Consider the following 7,339-nt stretch of genomic DNA (forward strand, 5'->3'; position numbering starts at 1 on the left):
TAGGACTGATGGTGGTGCTTAAGATATTGTTTGTAATTTAGTGTTTCTATAAAAAAAGGGGGAAAATAACAAAACTACTACGAATTCTACTACTAATAACGCACTAAGGATTAATGAGCTGCTGGGTTCATGAATATTAATAACGTTGTCTGCGTTCCCTCGAACTGATTTGTTGAAATCAAAACAGGGACGATAATAGGTGAGCTCCAGCCAATGAGAATGCCGTTTGCGCATTAGTCCCGCCTACTACCGGAGAAACCGGCAGTTCTTAACAGCCGAAGAATTCCAGAGGAACTCCGTTATTTTTATTGGAAAATACAACACAGAACATTGTTTACATGTAGCGCGTCAAATCTGAATGGTATGTAAGTCTCGCTCTGTATCTTTCTTTGCGTTTGTGTGATACAAAGCGACAGCTAATCGTGTGCCTTCACACTAGAGTTTACGGTTCGTCAAATTCGTCTATTCAGATGAAGTGGAAAATGAAATTATAATGATACTACAATAAATTATAGTAACGGCGCATTTTATTGTAAGTGACGTTAATGGCGTTTCGGGGGGAAACAGTAATTTGTTTGATTACTCGTTACTGAAAAAAAAAACGTCGTTAGTAACGCTGTTTATTTATAACGCTGTTATTCTTTTCACTGACTACAAACCAATGTTTTTTATAATAAAGATAATACATTAAAATAGTATAGTAAGACGCACCAATTTGCAATATTAAGCAGCAAAATTAAGTTTTGTATAGTTAAAAATAGCTGGACACAAATGATAACAGAAGCCACACCCATAAAAGTTATAGATGGCCATGCCCACTGTAAGGTGGATAGAGAAATAATGAGAACAATAACAGCGTGCCTTAAACGGTAAAACTGTTTGCTCTAGAAACCAGTGTGTTCATAATTAAGATAATACATTACAATAAACGGTAAGATGTGCCAATTTGCAATATCAAGCAGCTAAAAATAGCTGGACACAGATGAGACCAAAACCCAGACCCATTTAATTTACAAATTGCTGAGCCTGCTCATATGGGGAAAAAAGGTAGGTAGATAGTCAGCCATGTTTAAGGTTGTAATGCATTTTTAATGATTTCTCAAGTCTCAAAATCTTTCTTGAATACCACAGACATTATGTCGTTAAGACAGTTTCTCTTCTGTGACAGTGACACTGATAAATATGCCAGCTAGCATTTGAGTTTGGTGTCCCATCAGGTAAAATGATGAGATAGCTCCACCACTACGACTGAATCTCGTGCACTCATCAGTGCACGTGGGGCCTCTCATTACTCTCCGGGGATGCCCGTGACTTCGAAGATTCTAGTTAACCTCCTTTTTTAATTTTTTCTCAAAGACCTGATTTGATCCAGGCCAGTTTCAGTGTTCAGTCTATTTTCTGTGGCAGTCCTTGGCCTACTTTATTACACCTCACCTCTGGAAAGCAGATTCTGTCTATTTTAGATCTGAGAGGATTTTTAGACGTCTGTGGAGATTTTGTTTAATAGAGTCCAGTGACACAGTGGCGTTGTTTGAGACTATAAATATTGACCTTTGTGTGACATTGACACACTAATTTAGCCTGTTGCTCAAAAGTTTCACAGATCGTTTCCCATCTATATATTGAAACATGTTTACATTGTAACATACTGGCCAAATTTATTTCAGGTGGCGTTATGTTGCTGAAGGTCCTGAACGATTCTAGTAAGACTTTGAATTACTGAACAATGCAATAAATCTCTGTCAGACTGAACAGGTCATTACCCAGATACCACATGTACATCTGAAAGATGTCTGTTAAAGATCACGTGATCTGGAAAGCATCTGCTGTGTACGAACATCTGACAGATGTCAGTTTTATATACATTCTAAATCATAAACTTCTTAAAAACATGTAATAGACGTCTGTTTGACATCTGATAGGAAACGTCCTATAGACGTATTGCAGATGAGGAAACCCTCTAAAAAATGCGTCTTGAAGATGTAAACGCAGACATCAAATAGACATCTCCGTGATGTATGTGTGCTATCAGGGAAACAGCCTAAAGACATCTAATAAACTTTTATTTGACATCTAATATGAAACATCCTATAGACGTATTGCAGATGAGCAAACACTCTAAAAAAAATATGTCTTGCAGATGTAAATGCAGACGTCAAATAGATGTCTCCATGATGTATGTGTGCTATCAGAGAACAGTAAATAAAGCATCTTTACTTCAGTGATCAGAAACATATTTGTGATCCATTTTAAGACTGTGTTTTATGTCTAACCTGTCTTCAGTGTCAGATGAGTAGTTCGTGACTGAAGCGGTCTCATGTTGCCAACGGAGTCGTTTTCACCCCTAATGAGCCGGTGATTCAACAAAACATACCTAAAGCACAGAGTCTGCATGCTTTAAATTGGAACTTGACTCCAATACGATAAAACCATTGCCTTAGTAACAAAATGGGGTCTGAATACTGGCATGCAGCTTTTATGCATTAAATGTGGCGATAGTGGCACAGAAGCCTATGTAATGGGCCCAAAAGAAAAGACACAAAAATTTCCCAAGCGCCTTCTATATGAAAGATTTAGAAGTCTTCAATAATACATTTTGCATTTTTGAACAGTTCAGAAAGGCTCTTTTATGGTTGCACACTGCAAGACGTCATCAGCGGAAGAGTTTTTTCACAGAGAAACACAGATGTGTTTGCTTATATGCCTGTTTGAGACCTTTAGGGCTCAAAATATTAAGTCTGTTCTAGACTTTCTCTTTCCCCTGTTTTTCTTTCTTCAAATAATTGAAGTGATTAATTTTTCATGTTCTGTGGAATTACAAAAAGATTTCTGACTAAACAAGACTGAAAATATAATGTTTGCATATACAGAGGGGTCCAAAGTCTGAGACCACATTGAAAATTTTTGATTTAAAATCCAGTTTAAACCTGTAAATAAACAGAACGTTTAATGATTTTGTGCAAATATCTACTATCCTTAAAGCAAGTGGAAAACAAACCAATTAATTAATTAATTAATTAAACAAATTAATAAGACATTCTAAATTAAATATAAATTACATGTATTTAAATATAATTTTATTATACTTTTCATTTTTTAATTGCATTTTTTTACTTTCTCAAACTTATGCTGATATTATAAATTGTAATTAAAAATAATAAATGAACTTACTATTAAAAAAGCATATTTTCACTAGTGATCTCATACACTGATAAAAATGGTTTTGTGGTGAAGTAAATACTACATTAAAAAGTAAATTCTATATTAGTATTCAATTAAAGCTAGTAGAAATTAAAGTTTGAACTTATAAGTATATTTTACTTGGAATTGTTGGTTATGTTTACAAGGATTCTTTAAGTAAATATTAAAGCTATGATCCCATTTTTCCCATCATGCACTGGGGCATGTTTTCGAGTTGTATTTACACCATTTTATGGTTGCTTTTGTTGTTAGGTTTAGTAACCCTACTGTTTTGTGACATCTGGAGTTCATTTTCTACTCAAAATGACCCATTCATACTCAAACACTATCCACTGATTGTTACTGACATTGTGTATGGTGTACCAAATATTGAGGTCACTGTGTTCATTTGGGTAATAATTCTACTGGGACGACATATTATCTTAAAAGGATAACAAACTGTCTGCTTGCTTACTTACATGTTTATGCTTTTAAAAGCATGCTTTTTTTGTGCTACAATGTTAAAGTAAATTTTATAAACCGTGACTGAGTAAAATGTACTTGAGCGTTGCAGATTTAACTTAATTAAGCTAAATAACTAAATAAATATTTCCTTTGCTAATTTTACCTAACCTAGTTATATAGATTTTACTTAATTCAATAACTAAATTTATGTGTGCAAAACCTTGCAAAAGAATAATTAAGTAAATCTTACTTATTGTTGTTTTTCAGTGTACTTTTGGCCCCCCCGTAGTAATCTTTGTGTTTCCATACACCATCAGATTACAGTAACCTTCACAAACAATTTTCTTTGCTAGCATTCACACAAAATACGCTTGTCAGTCTTGCATCCTTTCAGCTGTACAAGGTTTAATCCTTGCACGCTTGAATCCAACATGTTTTATCTATATCCCTGACAGTGAATGGCCTTGTAAATACTGGTGCATAAAAACACAATCAGTGCAAGCATGTTCTTTGTGCATTGGAGGAGAATTGCCGCCATGCATAAATGTGATATATTTGTTTCTCATGATGCATAACTAGACATAAAGATAAAGTGGTTTGTCTTCTGCTCTAAATAGAATGATAAACACTCTTTGTCTTTCAAAGCTTTCCAAGTGTGGTTCAGCTGATATGTGTTTGATGCGGAGGTGTGTGTTATATTGGGAGATATCAACAGTCTCAGACGGGTTTGTCTTGTGCACTAAATAGAAACGATAAACACTTTGGCTTTTAAAAGCATTCCAAGTGTGTTGTTAGCAGATATGTGTTTGATGTGGAGGTGTGTGTTATATTAAGAGACGTCAACAGTCCCAGACAGTGTTTGGAAAACATACTATATGTCCTAGTTTCACGGGTGTGTGATTTATTGGACAGTGTTCTGATCTTGATACTGTTTTTTTCTTGCCTTGATAAACACATACGTCTAAATTTGACTCTCACACCTTTTGTAGCCCGTTGCATGATTAAACCTCCTTTCATCCTTGAATTCAGCCATCTGCCTCCACCCATGCATCTGAGGACGATGGAGAGACAGACGGAGGGGGTGAAAACAAACTAGGTGATTTACTTGGCATGCTATTATGAATTACTGGCTTCGAGATTTTTATTGTTCGTGATCAAGTTTTGAAAACAACAAACAGCTTTAGAAGATCAAAGCTTGCCATGAAGCTTCAAGCTGATCTGATCTTTGGATGGCATCGTCAAGTGCCTACTGAAAGTGTCACATTTATCTGCCTTCTTTCAGTGTATCAGAGTGAGAGATATTGGCATCATTTCACAATGGGTATTTTTGATTTTCTAGAGCAAAGGAGGGAATGGGAGAGGCTGGATTGGGGATTGGAACATAATGCAGGTTGAATTAGTGCTGGGTGGTTTGACTAAAAATCTGTATTGCAGTTTGTTTACGGATTTTGGCGGTTTCACAGTTTATCACAGTTTCTCCCTGACTGTGCCTTTACATTCCATTTTATTCACGAGGCCTAAATTAGATTGCAGAATTTCAAAATTTAAAGCAAAAACAGAAAGGTCCAACCGTATCTTTGTGAAATTATGCTACATAAAACATATCTGCACGAAACAAAAACAGCAGACGGGCTAAATGAGATGCAAATTCACTCTCTGACAGCAGGTGGCACTTATGGAACAGCAGCGATACAGCGTTTCCTTGGTTAAAGCAGCTGTGCTTTTAAATATTACATTAATATGCATTATACGGAGGTAGAATGAAAAGAAAATGCCATCTAAACTTTTCTTAAGACAGTCAGTTCTCCTCAGAGATACATTTATAAAAAACCTCAATTCAGTATTTCGAATTTTCTTCCAATATCTTGCGCATTGTGAACAGTGATCTTGCTCTGCCTGCTACATTATTTTCTTCTCTTTGCATTCGTCTTCAGTGAATTAGAATTAGAATTAGTTCCTCTCAATTCACGATGCTGTCTACGTTGCCACTTGTATGCCGTTTTTTTTTTTTACAAATTCATACCATGTGCGTACTTCAATCCAGTTTACCATTCGGACTGGTATGTCCCCCATCACTAGGTTGAATTCCAACATATACTGAAACGATGATCTTGACATAAAAAGTTGTTTTCTCGTTATCCCAACATAACAAAAGTTTTCTCACTATCACAACATAATTTTTATCGACAAACTCATGATTTGATTATATAAATACTGCTTTATTTATTCAGAAACTTAATGATATTTGTGTATTTTTAATAGACCATTTCTACAACTACTGTGTGCGACTATGAAAAAATATTTAGGAGCACGACTGACCCAATCAGCATATTTGTGTTTGCGCTGAGGGGAGCTTCAAATGTTTCTACGTGTTTTACAACGTTAAGTATCACAGACATATCTAACGAATCCTTTCATAAGCGAAGTGTAGAGAGAGTGTAAATAAGAGATTTGTGGTTATAATAGAACATGAGATCACGATTAACTAAGATGAGTGAGATGACTTACACTTTCTGACTATAACACTATTGCCTGACTTTGCTCTATTTCGTTGTCAAAAATAGTTTATAACAAAGTCACGACTGAGCCACTGCGCATCCACATTCAAACACAGTGGTGTTTCGTTTATGAATGACCATGCATTTTTAAACTAATCTAGTGAGTCAATGATTCAATTTCCCATTCATAAAGTCACTTTATTCCTGAATGAATCAGCCATTGAAACAAATCAAATGAATGAATGAACCAGTAATTAAATCAGTTATTTTCCACCACCTACTGGCAGTTTTAGTTTCATTTTTAATTATCACCTCTTAATGGGACGGCTAATTTTTGATCAGATTTTTTGATTATTGATTAGAAGGTACTCCTAAAAAGAAAAGTAAGCATAGAGCCCTGTGTCCCTATGAGTACACAACACTTATTTGCATTTTGCATGTGCATTCCCTAGTAAAAAAGTAACAGATTTAAAATGCATTTATTTTATAGTAAGTATAGTTCAAGTTTATTAACATATTTACTGACATATCGCTCAAGACTTAAAAATTTTAATTAAATTTTATTTGAAGTACTACTTGTGCACAATGCATAATTCTTAATATAAGGGGTATAATATGTTTTAATGTTACTATTGATGAGGATTGTATGATCTTTAAATAATATCAGTCTTTAAATGCAAAATATTTAAAGTGTACCTAAAGTACACTTGCAGCAGTTTCACTTTAGCACAATTAAATATACTTAAGGATAAATAAGTATATCCTTAGTTGGATTTCATCACTACTTCCGTGCAATTCAACTGCATTAGTACAAAATTAGTTGTTCCAGTTTAGCAAACTTTAAATATACCAGTAGTATACAAAAAGTACAACTGCAGGGTATTTTTCACTAGGGTTATCTGTCCAACTGCTCAAACAATTCATATAAACAAAGGTGTTGGCAACGCAAATTGTTATTACGTTCTCTAAACTTTCACCATGTGGACCTACATTAATACAGAATAAAATACATTTTAAAAACGTGTATGAAACAAGATATTAATTGCAATAAAATTGGTTTAGTTTCATTTAAGCAGTTTATTTTAAAATGACACTTCATCATCTGATATGTTTTCCAATCTGCTATAAAATCACAGACTGTTTCGTGAGTCAGTCTTTCCATTAGAGCTGACAGCTGTGCTTTGTTCTAAAAAACA

The sequence above is a fragment of the Labeo rohita genome, chromosome 17, assembly GCF_022985175.1.
Source record: "Labeo rohita strain BAU-BD-2019 chromosome 17, IGBB_LRoh.1.0, whole genome shotgun sequence".
In the NCBI taxonomy this organism is placed as follows: Eukaryota; Metazoa; Chordata; class Actinopteri; order Cypriniformes; family Cyprinidae; genus Labeo; species Labeo rohita.